The sequence below is a fragment of the Pinus tabuliformis genome, chromosome 5_2 (genome assembly GCF_031772625.1).
Source record: "Pinus tabuliformis cultivar Carrire ecotype Pingquan chromosome 5_2, CPIR1, whole genome shotgun sequence".
Taxonomy (NCBI): domain Eukaryota; kingdom Viridiplantae; phylum Streptophyta; class Pinopsida; order Pinales; family Pinaceae; genus Pinus; species Pinus tabuliformis.
The window spans coordinates 613,337,069-613,352,101 of NC_142306.1; the positions used below are offsets into that span (position 1 = coordinate 613,337,069).

The following is a 15,033-nucleotide window of genomic DNA, read 5'->3' on the forward strand; positions in this document are numbered from 1 at the left end:
ATGATAGAAATAAATTTAACACCATTAAAAATATCCAAAAATTAAATTTAATAATTTAATAATTATAATTTAGATTTACAAAAATCCTTATCAAATTTTTTAAAACTATCTCGTTACACAATACTTTCGGCAATTTTTTTTTCCCTTAAAGCTGGTCCCACACAATTCCATCATTATGTTAGTTCAAACATGAGGAATAGAAAAGGAGAATGTCTTCTGACAGTCTCTGGCCGAAATAGAGACAGGCGCCCATGGCAAGTAGGTGAAATGAGAAGGGAAGATCATGTATTAAAATGAAGCATACATGCGTTCTTTTCTCTGAGGAATTTAGAGCAAGCGAAAGAATTTGGTGATGCTAATCCCATGGTTCAACCTCGTTCTAATAGCCTTCACCTTCTTCTTCAGGCCACTACTTATTGCTGCACAGGCAGTGGCCGAGAAGGATCTTCGACATACCAGTTTCGCCTTCGATGGATTCAATGGAAGCCGTTTGGTCTTGGAGAAGGGGGCTTCGGTCATCGGTTCGAAATCCGTGCTTGCCCTCACAAATCATTCGGATTTCATACTCGGCTGGGCGCTGTATCAGTTTCCTGTGCAGATGAAAAGCAACGGGACAGTTTCCTCCTTTAGTACTACCTTTGTTTTCTCCATGGTGCCTCCTCCCTCTGACATAGGCGGGCACGGAATAGCCTTCTTCATGACGCCTCAAGCATCTACCATTGGGGCTCTGCCGGGCCAGCATCTGGGATTGCTGAACCTCACCAGCAACGGGCAGACATACAATCATTTGTTCGCAGTGGAGTTCGATACGAACATGAACCCGGAATTCAATGACCCCGATGGGAATCATGTGGGCGTTGACATCAACAACCTCGATTCAGTCGAGACCAAGACTGCCGGCTATTGGAATGGAAACGACTTCCAGGTATTGAGCCTCAAGAGCGGACGGAACATACAGGCTTGGATCGATTACGATCATCTTCAAAGCCTCCTCAACGTTACCATCGCGGTTGCCGGTTTGCCAAGACCGCAGAGACCACTGATATCTCGAAAAATCGATCTGTACAGCGTTCTGCAAGAGAAGATGTTCGTTGGATTTTCCGCTGCCACGGGGAACTTTGCAGAAGACCATTACGTTCTGGCGTGGAGCTTTAGCACCCAAGGCACGGCGCCGTCTGTTGATGTCTCGCGTCTTCCTTCGTTTGCCCACATGTATTCCAAACGGCCGGGCCGAGGATTCATAGCCGGCGTCACCGTAGCCGCTGTTGTTCTCTTCTCGCTGACGGTTGTGGCCGTGCTTCTCAGAAGAGCGAAGAAAACGGAAACGATGGAAGAATGGGAGCAGGAGTACTGGCCACATAGATTCAGTCACAAGGAGCTGAACATTGCCACGGACGGGTTTTCGGAAGAAAATGTTCTGGGGCGCGGGGGTTTCGGCAAGGTTTACAAGGGCGTTCTCCCCAGCAATGGCCAAGAAATCGCAGTGAAATGCATAACGAAGCCATTCAGGGAGGGAATGAAGGGTTTCGTTGCAGAGATCTCAAGCATGGGACGCCTACAGCACCGGAACCTGGTTCAGCTCCGTGGGTGGTGCCGGAGGTACAAGCAGCTGTTCATTGTTTACGACTACATGGCCAACGGCAGCCTGGATAAACGCATATTCGGGAATCCGGCAACGGTCCTGCCGTGGCCTCAGCGATACGAGATCCTCAAGGGCGTGGCCGCGGGGCTGCTGTATCTGCACGAGCAATGGGAGAAGAGGGTTCTCCACAGAGACATCAAGTCCAGCAACGTGCTGTTAGACTCGGAGCTCAACGGGCGGCTGGGAGACTTCGGCCTCGCTCGGCTATATGATCACAGCGAGAATCCGCGGACGACTTGTGTGGTGGGAACGCTGGGGTACATAGCGCCAGAGCTCGTACACACAGGGAAGGCCACGCCGAGCTCTGACGTTTTCAGCTTCGGGGTTCTGTTATTGGAAGTGGCATGTGGCAGGAGGCCCGTGGATCTGTCGAAGGACGCCGAGCAAACGATTTTGGTGGATTGGGCGTGGGATCTGTACAAGGAGGGGAATCTGGTGGAGGCATCGGATCCAAAGCTGGGGAAGGCATATGATGTGAGCGAGATGGAGAAGGTACTGAAATTGGGGCTGTTGTGCTCTCATCCAGAGCCGGAGTGCAGGCTCGGTATGCGCCATGTTTGCCAGATACTGGAAAGCGAAGCTCCTCTACCTGACCTCTGCACGGCTTCGTATAAAGTAAGTATTATGGGCCGTTATCCCAGAAGAGGGCTATTTAGGTATAGAGGTGAACAGTCCGGGGAAGAAACATCGAGCAGAAGCCGGTCAGAGGGAATGCTTAATTCGACTTCCGATAACTCTCCATTCTTGGAGCACGGACAAATTGATAAGTTTCAAGGGGAAGCTTTAACAGGTGTGATAGAATCGAAGGCAGTATTGGAAATTTGTCAGCCCCTAGTATCGCAGACCTTAGACAGTTAGATTGGGATTCAGAGACTCACAGTGACCCCTCCGCGTTGAGTCGATGATGGTCGAATCTCTGGTTTGTTCTTGTCCCACAGTTCCGAATAACGGTACAGTAAATCGGAGAGATGGTTAATTCAAAATTAGAGTTTCAATAAAATGGTCCGTTCAGATAAAGAAAAAGAAACTTGATATATTTAATTTCTTCTTTATATTTTTAATTCTTTTCTTTTATATTAATATGATTATGATATTATTTATTATTATAATAATATTACAGTTATTTATTAGCAATATTTTCTCACCTCTATCAAATTATTATTATATTATGTTTTAATTTTTAGGAAGGCAAAGAAATATTTTTAAATTTTTATATTAATTATTAGCATTAAAGATCTTTGATTGAATTTTATTGTTATTATATTTTTATATATGATTGTTTGGATTCACACAATCTTCCGAATATCAAAATGTTATATATTTACTTGGAAATTATAACTGAAATTCTTATAAGACTTATGCTTAGTAGACAGGATTGGTTAAGAACTTGCGGGCGATTGAACCTACATTTCATTCACTCTAAGATGTGAAATGCACTCTTATTTTTGTAGGTGTACAGTTGTATTTTGGGACCCTCCCTAAATTCACAACTGCGAAAAGAAATATTGCTGGAAAGGAAAACTCAATTTTTTTATTAAATAGTTTCAAAGTCTTTGTGTTAACGTCTAACTGAAATTCTTATAGGTTTACACTGCATATTATATTGTTATGCATTTTATTTGTAACACATATTCCTTTTGATAAATGTGATAATATCTTTTTTAAATTGAAAGGGTTATTTGAGTGTTTGTCCAATTGGTAAAAGTAAGGCGTTTGTTGCTGTGATGTAAATTAATGTTTATATCCCGTTAATTGTTCAAGGGACGCGTTTCGCAGTGTGGGGTACATGCACCTCACGCTTCTCACGAACTTCGGGTGGGATGTTTTGGTAAACATTTTTTACCTTTTTGGGGATACATGGGGAGACACGGGAAACGTTTTCGCGGTGTGGGGACGGTATTCTCAAAAGGGGTGCTTCTACATGCACTCTCTCAGAGGGGATGCACCCTTCCAAAAGGGATGCTCATAAGCACTTTTTTTTAAGGGGAGGGTCCACTAGCACCTATTTTGAGTTTTGAGGACTTTTGTATGGAAAAGCTTAATATTCAAGCTTATGGTCTTATTATTCTATGTAATTCATGGTAATGTTAAATTCTTAAAAGTGGCATTCTCCTTTATGTTTCATTTTCATTCATTTACCTAAATTTTTAACATTACCATGAAATGACTCATGTTTGAGAGTGGTACCGACCTCATTGGATTTCATATGGAGAAAGTAGAATTTTAGATTTCACTCAAAATCCAGCGAACTTAACAAGTTTTAAGGATTTTTGAGGGGATTGCAACTTTTTGATTGGATTTTGTTATGCACGAGGCTATGGAACTAATATTTAATCAAAAAGCACCAAGCCCTCTATGTACTTTGATGTTATTGCCATTGATTGTCATACTCCTCTATCATGACCTTACTAAAAATGTGCCCATCACTCAAACAAAATCTTGACTTGACATGCTACGTTTTTTCTATTGTATTTTAATGCTTAGAGGGTGATATTGATTACAAAGATCCCAATAGAGGTAATGATTTTGATGATATGTACGTATTTGTTGTAGCATTACTTTTTTTAGATGCTAAAGGCCATTTAGAACCTATTTGTTGATGCATTTTCAGTTCAAAGATGGTTTGCACTCAATGCCATTTTGGTTATGTGCACCCTTACACGCTATATAAATAAGAATTTTTGTTTATTTTTGTATAAATGGATTGGATTCATATGGATGCACATGAATATATATGTTTTTCTTTAAAATTTGAATATTCTGGTGTCTTTGGTCGACTAGTTTTTGTTCAAAGGTTTTTTCGATTCTGATCTACTATAGTCTATTTTGCTTACTACTAATTAAGTTCTAGAATGATAAATGATGAATTTAAATTATAAATCAATTTACATTCTAGAATGATGACTCATAAATTTAATTTTTATATCAATGTAGATTATAGAATGATGAACATGAATTAATGTATTTCGATATTTAATTCATTTTTGTATGGATCAACATATTTATGCTTTCATTATTGAATATGAATATGAACTCTCTCTCTCTCTCTCTCTCTCTCTCTATATATATATATATATATATATATATATATATATAGCCCGAAGTTCCCCCCCCCCCCCCCCCCCCCCCAATTTCCCTAAAATTTGAGGGTACTCCCAAGCGTCCCCCTTGTGCGTCTCCTTGCACCCACGTCCCCCTGTCTTGGAGCCTTGGTGGAAGATTGTTTTTTTTCAATGATATGACATAAATTTTTTGAGTAGACATGGAAGGTGTTCATGTCTTTTAATGCTAAAACATAAATTAATAGTACACATTAAGGCTTATGTTGGGTTATTTAAATGATGTAATTAGTTTTTAGGTTGAAATTTATGAAAAATGAAAAATCTATGGTTATGTAACAAGGAAAATGATCAAACTATCCATATGTTTACCAAGAGATTTTATAAGCTATACCATCAAGTCCCTAAGTTATATTATATATGAGTTGTTATTCTTTATGGTTTTAATCCAGTTTCTTCTTTCCCATTGAAAATACGTTTTTTGATACTTCGATAGTTATGGATCATAGAGAAGAAATGCCTATACTCAACAAACACCTCATTTACTAAACTTCTTGAACAATGATATTTCATCTCAGGACCACTATGGGAGTAGAGAGTACTTCAACCAAGTACCTCACCTTATGGGTCACCTATTACCATAATACCTAGGAAGGATGGGAATTACAATATGTGTATATAGACTATAGAGATTTGATTAAAATTACTATCAAGAATTGGTACACTTTATCATGTACTTGGGTCCATCTCCTTTGAATATTGGGGTTTAACCATGAAAAATACATTGATGACATGGACTCAACCATTATCAAGAACATAATCAGGTCATTAATGTCTTGATTTAATCTCTCTAGTGTTAGTGTTGGTATCTTCATCCCTCCATCAGTGATCAAATTTGGTCTTTTTGCATGCATGTTAGGTGTCCCATCTGATCAGCTGCATTCCATTAGGTCATGGATCAACTGATGGTAGTGGTTTTATGTCAATTTCCCTCATGTCATTCATCTGCTGACCTGTTGTCACATTTTTCAGGTTATTTACTATCATCCAGTTTCATTTCATTCATAAAAATCAGTTTTAGGGTTTTGTCTCACTAGGTCTAGGGTTTGTCATCATAGTCATCCAAAACTGAATAAAAGGTCAGCAGGCTCATGAGGAGGATAAATAAACTCATAAAATCATAAATTTTACTTTTTTTAGGCTCCATAAATTTGTTTCACCTCAAAACTCTGTTTTGAGGTGAAAACAAGGTTTTTTCCATTTCATGTACAAATTTCATGTAATTTCAAATGTTTCTATATGTAATAAGTTCAGCAGCTGCTCTTGGTCACCTTGCCAACTCCAGCCACTGCAAAAAACAAAAGCACCTATGCATCAGTCCATCAATTGATCAAGAAAAGTCAAACTTCAAATGAAAAACAGAGTTTTTAAAGAGAAATGACTAAGACTTTAGAAAAGTGGGTTTGGTAAATGAAAAAATTAAAGCCAAGGGGATATAAAGCTCTTCTATGTGTTTGAAGTCTTCATTTTTTGCAAGTGAGTGAGCTAAAGGCAAAAAATCGCGTTTTTGGGAGAAAGAGGCGAAACTGAGCAAAAAACTCGAAATTTCACCAGTGTTGCGCACCTGGGCTTTGGCGCTACGCACCTGGCGCAGGTTTTACACTGAGATTTGTTCGGGTGCTACGCATACAAAGTGCGTTGCGCACCTGAGAGGCAGTGCTACACACCTGTCTGTTGAGCTTCAAAATGATTTTCATCACCTTCCTCTGCTTCAAATTTCACAATTGACCTCTCATCAAGTAAGTGAAGCTTCTCATCTTGTCTAGCAAGGAGTTTCTCATCGGTTGTGGTGATTTGTATGTCTCTAAAACTAAAACCCTAGCTATCCTCCAAATTGTCTTGTAAATTTGCATAGGGTATTGTCTTCTGCTATTTTTATTCCCTTACATTATTTTCCTACACCCCATTCCCTTACACTAAATTTCCCTAAATCCCTTTCTCTTTCCCTTTCCCAAAATCATTAGCACTCACTACCCAAACCCCATTCCCATTTACCAAACCCTAACCCTTTATTCTATCCCCAAAACCCTAACTCCCATTTCCCATTCCCTCATCTACATTCATAATATCTGCCATTCCCTCATTTCCCAAAAGAAAACAATAGTCACTTCCTACATACATTATTCACCCTCATACTTTAAAAAATCTCTTCATACTCATCAGTTTTCACTCCAAATTCATAAGCATGGAGACAGATTCAAACTATGGGAGGGAAGATGAAACTTTCAGTGATTCCTCCCGAGAAGCTCATGTGCCAAGAAAACCACATAAAGGAGGGAAAGTCATCCGGGAGGAGCCCACCACTCTCATAGAATTACTTGCTTGCCCTCTTGCTGTAACTTGTTTTCAACACCAGTCTTGTTATCAGTTTTGTGAAATGGTAGAGAGGGTGAAATATCATCATGAGCTTGCTAGGTTATTTGTTCTTCATCTTCACAATGGCCAGGTGAACCTTGCTGGTGTCTCTTTCACCTTGACACCTGAAATCATTGCAGCAGCAACAGGCATCCCTAATGTAGGTGAACAGTGGAATAAGGGGCAGCTTGTGGGCAGAGAGCATTATGAGCCTTACATTAAGGCTAGTTATCACAGGCAAATCAGCAAGGTTTTTCCTTTTAAATACTTGCAAAACACTTATGCTCCTCTCATGAAACTCATCATCAAGTATTTTACCTGTGAAGGGAGGTTTTCCCATCTATATACATACCATGTCAGATTGTTGATGCATTTCACAAGAGTGAGGATGATGAAATTTCCATACTTTATATGCATGAATATTGAGAAGATGGCTCTATATGTGCAAAGGAAACCTTTTCCTCAGCAATTCAACAACATTTACCATTTCTCATTGATTAAAATTGTTGTTTTGCATCAGCTAAGCTTGCTGAACATACCATGGGATACCTTCATTGCACATGAGATTTTCAAAGGCCCTCAGGTGACTCCATCGGTGCTTCAAGAGGAAGGAGGGCCTTCAAACCAGCCAGATGTTCATGAGACTGAAACTACAGGTGTGCCAGTGTTTGTCACTTATGAGAAAGGCACCAGGAGACTTTTTGCTGCTGCCAAACAAGTACTATCTCCACCAGGGGTGGAAGGGGTCTCGTTTTCTTCACCGGATCACAGGAAAATGCTATCTTCACTAGGGGTGAAAGGGGCTTTGCCTTCTTCTTCAGCTGAACAAGTACAAGGTAGAGACAAAGGAAAGCAACAGGTGCATGAAGAGGGCCCTACTGAAGGGCAAGACAGGGATTTTGTCTTGATTGAGGAGGAAGACATTGATTTGAGCTCTCAAAGCTCAAGACTCAAGGATATAATCATCAAAGAGAAGGAAGCTAAAATCCAAGCCTTATCACTTGACCTTGAGAGGGAAAAATGGATCATTAACTTTCTTGAGCAGGAGAACAAACAACTGGAGGACAAACAAACTATTATGGAGCTGCAAACAATTAGAGAAAACAGGCAAGTGGCAAAAAGAAGAAAAATCAAGATGACATCTCTTGAGCAAGAAATTGAGGCTGACCGGGAATCATGGTTAGAGAGGGAAAACATTCATCTGGAGAAATTGCTTGAGAAAGCCAACAAAGAAAAGAAAATGTTGCACCATATGGCCTATCACTACTTAACCTGGAACAAAATTTGCAAAACAAGGGTGAAGAGGTTAAAGGCCAAGCTAAGAAGAGTTTTGAGGAGAAAAAAAGAACAAGATAAGCTCAAGATCTTGGCTGAAGCATCATTGGCCCAGCAAAGCACCTAAAAAGGATCACTCATGCCAAATTTCAAGGAATTTGGAGCATTTTTTGTCATTTTTGAAATTTTTAATGCAAAAAATAGGTTTTTTCAGCAGGTGCGTAGCGCCACCGACGCTATGCTTTTGTTGGGGGCATCCATTTGCAAAATGGTTTATATTTTTGTAATCAGCATAGAAAAATATGCATGCTCAAGAATGGCTGAGATTTTTGGACAGGTTCTGGGTCTCCAAAAGGGCAAAAAACACTCAAAAAGTGCCCTCTCTGCCACTTTTTTGCCACACAGGAAGCAGTCTTGGGAGATTCCATTTTTGGAGGGGCAAATGAACTCCAAATCCAAAAATTCAAGTTGTTCCAGAAAGTAGACTCACCAATATTTCCAACGAGCTATCCTGCACCTGATTTGGACTTCGGGAAGCCTTCCAAAAGTGGCATGGAAAAAGTGCTATGCATAGGATCAATGGCACTGCGCATAGGAGAAATTTTGCCAGTTTTGCCTGTTTGTTCAGAATTTCACCCAATTTAGCTGTCAGTTGACTTTTTCTTCTCTCTTTGGTAAATTAATGATGTGATATGATGTACTATGATGTAAATATGATGAAAAATGACTTGAGGGGGTAGATACATCAGTTAGAATTGGTTGGAGGATGAATGAATCAGTTTCCATAATTTTAGAGGCAAGCTATTCCACTGCCTATTTTGTAGTTCCTAGTTTAGATGTTGTTGAAATAGCTCATTGACTCATGGATTCGACCCTTGATGGATAGCATAGGTGGTTTGATGCCTATATCTTGTACTTTCTTAGTCATTTGTAAAGGTTGGACTCTTGTGGATGCATTGAGCACTATTGTAAAACACTTCTGAAGTTTGGCAAGGAAATGAACCGGGGTTTTGCAGCATTTTGTAGGATTCTTGTGGTAATGTGTCTTAGCATTGTTTTCTCTTCTGTAATTTAGTTTCTCTTATGTGTATGTGTTCCACCATCTATTTATTTCTTCATAACTAAATGAATCAAGAGAATTAGGTAGAATCCATTGATATTCAGTGCTCTGCCTAGAGGATACATTTAGTTTTTAATGTTCTTCATTGTTTGAATAGGAAACATAAACCTTGCATGCCCTCTCCAACTCCTCACCAGTCTTTATACTTACCATCATATTCATTTCAAAGTGCTAAAACACTTGCCTACCTCGCCCCACAGAACCCTCTGCAAATCTGAGTTAATTTCCCGGACCCAAAGTTGCCTTCCTCATCTGATCCAGCAACCAACCATTAAAATTAATCAAAATCCTCTGAGCAAATACACCTAGCCTAAAATCAGCATTTACTTTCAGTCATCTCAAGCCTAAGTTGCCATATTCTTTTTGAGATTGACAAGGAGAGAGCCCTCTACTGACCTGGTAGGGCTAGCTACTAGGTTAAGCGTGGTTTGATGTTACCCTAGACCTGCCTTCCTTCAGCCTGAGGTAGATTTAGGCACTAACATAGTGGCGACCATACTGGGGAAGAACTAAAAACTATTACCCCAGTACTTTGAAAACAATTCTAGACTTTTGGATGATAGGTTTAGAATTCAGTAGGCTGAAAAGGTTGTAATGTCCATTTGAAATTTTGGGAACAATTCAACACACTGGCTTCCAGACGATACACCAGGGCCAATCCTGATCCTGATCCTCCTCCCGTGTATGAAAACCCAAATCTCATTCCAAGAATTCTCAGGCAAGAAAGTTCTTTGAGTCCAACACCGGTTTTCAGATCTCATTCATGCCCAGTCATTTTTCAATACCTCGAAGATCTCCCGTTTGATGAACATTTTGATCTATCATTGTTTGAAACTAAATCTGAAAGTGCACTTGCTGATACTGTTTTAAATCTGCAGTTTGTCCAATATCTTGAAACTGAAAGAGCGAATAGATCAATTGATGCTTATATTTTGAATTCACTTCAAACATCTATTGTGGCTACCAACATTCCCGAGCTCTTAGAATCTGCATCTGCTACTCTTGGATCATCTGTTGTTTTGTCTAGTTCTGAAATTCATACTGAACCTCCTTTTATCCCCACCATTCCCGTTCAACCTACCATATCTGATCAAAGATCTGCTGTCTCTTCTCCCCCTTCAACACCTCAAACATCTATCATTTCTTCACCACCTTCCACACCCCATACACCCATTGCATCGACTGCTATTGTTGTTATAAATCCTCCTACTTCTCCAAGGCCAGTTTCCAATCCACCTCGAGCAATGGCTGCCAGATATGCACCTCTCATTTTGCCACAGAACTTGGATGCTATGCCTGCTGATTACCAAAGTAAAATTCCATTGTTTGATGCTACCCAAGGTATCATAGCGCAACAGCATGTTGATAGGATGAACGACTTCTTTGATCTTCATGAGATAGATGAAGAGAATGTGACTATGTGATTATTTGTGCAAAGTTTTGGAGGCGAGGTGCGAAAGTGGTTCAAAGCACTGCCTGCCGGGACTATCAATTCATTGGCGGTTCTTCATAGACAATTTTTGGATCATTGGGAGGTAAAGAAAAATCCACTCCAAATTCTTTCCGAGTATGAAAATATAAAGAGGAATGTTGGTGAAAGTGTTCAGGATTACTGTGTAAGATTCAATACTGTCTATAATGCTATTCCAGCTGATATCAAGCCTCCAATGGGGCTAGCTTTAATAAAATTTCCCGATGGTTTTGATCCCGACATGGCATACCAATTGAGAGAGTGAGATCCTGCTACATTCATGGTAAATTTTAGGGGCGAATAATCGCCCAAAGGCGAAATTTAAGGGTTTTTATATTTTAATGGGGCGAATTTTTAATTAAAATAATAAAAACCTTTTTTATATAATTAGCCCTAATTTTATTTAAAAATTAATTATTATTATTATTATTATTATTATTATTATTATTATGATTTTTTTTTTTTTTTTATTTTAGCCCAAAATACAAAATGGGTGGATAAACTAACCGAATCGTATTCCCTTAAAATTGCCCAATTTTGATATTTGCTCCTGGTTTGGGAGATTAAAATCGCCATATTTCTGATTTACAGTTTGGTTTTTCTGGTTTGGGAGTGGTTTGTGAAATTGTGAGGGTCGATTTGGTCCTGGGAGGTTAGATTTGTTTTGAAATGGAGGGCAGAGATTAATTTGTTTTCAAATGGAAGACAGAGGTTAATTTGTTTTCAAATGGAGGGCGGCTCCTTGTTTTCACGGATTCAGCCCCCTGTTTTCACGAATTCTGGATTCATCGTGTATATGGCTCCCTGTTTTCATGGATTCATGGTGTATATGGCTCCCTGGCTCCCTGTTTTCACGAATTCATCCTGTATAAAATTGTTTTGAAATAGGGTTTTTGATCATAGTTCACAAATCCTAATTTTCTAGTTAGCAGCAGCAGTTTCGGTGCGATATTCTTGCATTTTCAATCCACTGATTCTTCTCTTGTTTTGGTATCCATGGTTTCTTGGATCTGAACGTCTCATGCCACTGCAACAGTAGCAACAACAGCTGGTACTTGACAGAATTGTTGGCTAAGCGCGAGAAATTAGGCCCCTTTATGCAGGTCCTGCCCATCTGTAGCTGGCTTTTGAATCAAGGTAAGTTGGCTTCATATTCCTTGTTTTTCTTCAAGTTTGAAGTAGGGGAGAAGATAGTTGTTGAGTATGATATAGATTATCAGTTGTTCTGGAAGGCCAAATTAGGTGGATTCATGCTTCCTGCAGTTGGAACAGGGGTGATAATCACTTTGCCAGCCAAAGCTGAATGCTTCCGCTAGTTTGGAAGCACATATAACCGTGGTTGCAAGAGACCATGAATTTTTTTTAAGGGTTGGATATCAAATTTTGTTAAAGATTCTCTCCATCTGCCTGTTACCCCACAAGCAAAAGAGAATCAACTAAAGCTGAACAAACATGTAGAAGTATCATTATGCTGATTTGGATTTCATCTTTTGGAAAGAAGATTTGGCTTCAAAATTAACCTGAATGGTATATCGACTTTTCAGGAAATGGTCCATTCTGATTGTGGCCGAGGCCTTGTACCATGGTGGAAGTATTGAGGAAGTGATCACTGATAATGACCTCTTTACGTCTGATAGAAAAGTTGAACATAGATCATAGTATTCAACACGTGAATGCGTTTCAACATATGAGAACTTTATAAGTTATGCTCAACTGTATTGAATGTTGCTTTATTTTTCTTCCAAGTTTATCCACGCTGACTGTTTTTATATACAACACTGGAGCTGCTCGTAGTATGCATAATATTTGACTAGACCATGTCGGGCATTGCAAAAATTTTCTTTTCTCTTAATTTTACCCATGGCCGAATCTCTGCTTCCACTTATTATGCTATGTTTTTCAGAGCATGCAATGGATTTTTCATGTTTAACATTATCTTGCCATTTACCCTGGTCATTTGGACTTTGATAAACCACTGACAATACGTTTTTAACAAGCAAAGTGGCCTACATTGTTGAACCATTCTGGGAATGATCCAAGATATTTAGCAGCAGTGGATTTCTCATCTCAGAAATTTTAAATATCCCTACGGTTGATGTTAATGACATCTCTGAAACCACTGTCGTAAGGCTTCTCTCAATTTGTATTGGTGTTTTTGAACAATACCCTGCCAATCCCAAGGTTTTGCTCTCCAATTGCCCGAAGATTTCAATGCAAATTCTTTCTTATACAAGTTAGAATTAGTGGCTTGTTTGGTTACGATTTTTTTTCGTCAAAAGGTTCAATGATGCACACACTTTAGGCCATGACTTCAATGCCCTTGAATGTGCAGAGAAGGTCTGCTCATGTTTGGCAGATGCCTCCCAGGATCATCTAGCTAGGTCCTCTCAGGCATGGGTACTTTTTAGGGCCCAGACAATATCGTTAGACAGTGTATTGGATCATTCTCAGTGATTGATTCCATGGTAGATTCTTCTTTTTACCCTTTTCCTCTTCATCCTGTCTTATGTACCTCTAGTTAATCTCTTGCATTCTATCCTCTTTCCACTTTTTGATCTCATATTTAGTTCATGTTCTCTTGTTTGATCATGTTATATTTTGTTTTATGCTTTTGGGGTAGCATAGGGTGCCCCTACATATTGGCATCACTGGTTGTACTTCTTAGTCTCGTTTACCTATCTGTCAGGCTTTATTTAGACTTAAAATAAAATTATCTTGCCTTATCTACAATTCCCCCAATTTTAAATGCAATTTCTAGTTCCATGACAAGATTCTGTTTGGAAAAACTCTTACCAGTTTAGCAGTTGTGCCCTCCCATGCGCCTTCAAAATCTCCAATGTGGATAGCATTTTGGAGTGATTTAGCATAAGAGAGGTCCAATTCTTCTCTCCACATCATTCCTGAGACATCCTTTTCTTATTTTAAAACATAGGCTGGTTTTGATTTAGATTTATCCTTAACTAACAACACCTACATTTTGGGTTGTATGTGTATTTATGCAAGCGCGTAAGAAACAAACAGAGAATTGTGAAAATTATTGTTATTCTAGTGTTGACTGGCTGTATCCAAGATAGATGTCATTATGAATTTATATGTTTAAATAGAGTGTTGACCATCAAACTTCAGCTTTCTTTCGATGATAGAAGCAACAAGGTAGTAGAACGCAAAGTAATAGTTTCTCCAACATCTAAGCCTTTAAACAAGAAAATTTAAACCATAACTAATTATAGTTTATAGGAAACTAGATACAGAAAAGAAAGAAATTGTAATAACTACAAACTTTAAAACAATCCATCTAATTGGTTAAAAAACAAGAAAGGAAACAATTCGAAGTGCTGAAAGCATCTCATATCTAAGTTTATTTAAAGGAGCAATACAAAAGCAGAAATATTCCAAGCTGCACGTAATGAGATAAAAACTAGTAAACAATTCAGACATGTAGAGCCCATGCCTCTAGGATGACCATTTTTTGTTATGAGGTTTGCTGTGAATAACCTGGGAGACTACCTAAACATATTCACTGGTGCTCAAGACCAAAAAGAGATTTTTGTTAGCAACAAGCTACCAATGTCTCTAGAGTGAACTCTGTTCTATGGTCTGCCGTGAATAACTTGGGAAACTACCTAACCTGACTAACTAGTGCTTAAGACCAAGAAGTCATTTTTCAAGAAAGAAGGTGATATTGAAGATTTTGTTATGAGATATTAGGTGGTAATATATCCTTGCTCTACCATGCTAACTCTCTTGTCAGGGATGCCTTCAACAATGCATCTCATTGAATAATCATGCATCAACAACCAGGTGAATTGTACAGAATTTTTACACAATGACAGAAGGTAAGTCTCAAATGCTGTGTCTTCTATGGCATGATATGGTTTACTAGGGCCTAGTAACATGAATCTTTTATCTCTAAAGGAAGAACCCATAAGAAAAAGAGACACAGTTAACCTTCAAATAAAACAGATGCCATTAGGAGCTTTTTAAATCTTGAAATGTGTTACACTGTTACACCCAAGCTATTGCTTGAAAGAGGGGAAAGAACAGTGATGAA

General features: G+C 39.0%; 1 pseudogene; it reads left to right on the forward strand.

Moving 5' to 3' along the window:
* The first annotated feature begins 212 nt into the window (after window positions 1–212).
* On the forward strand, window positions 213–2,667 carry LOC149160519 (L-type lectin-domain containing receptor kinase SIT2 pseudogene; annotated as a pseudogene).
* The last annotated feature ends 12,366 nt before the right edge of the window (window positions 2,668–15,033 follow it).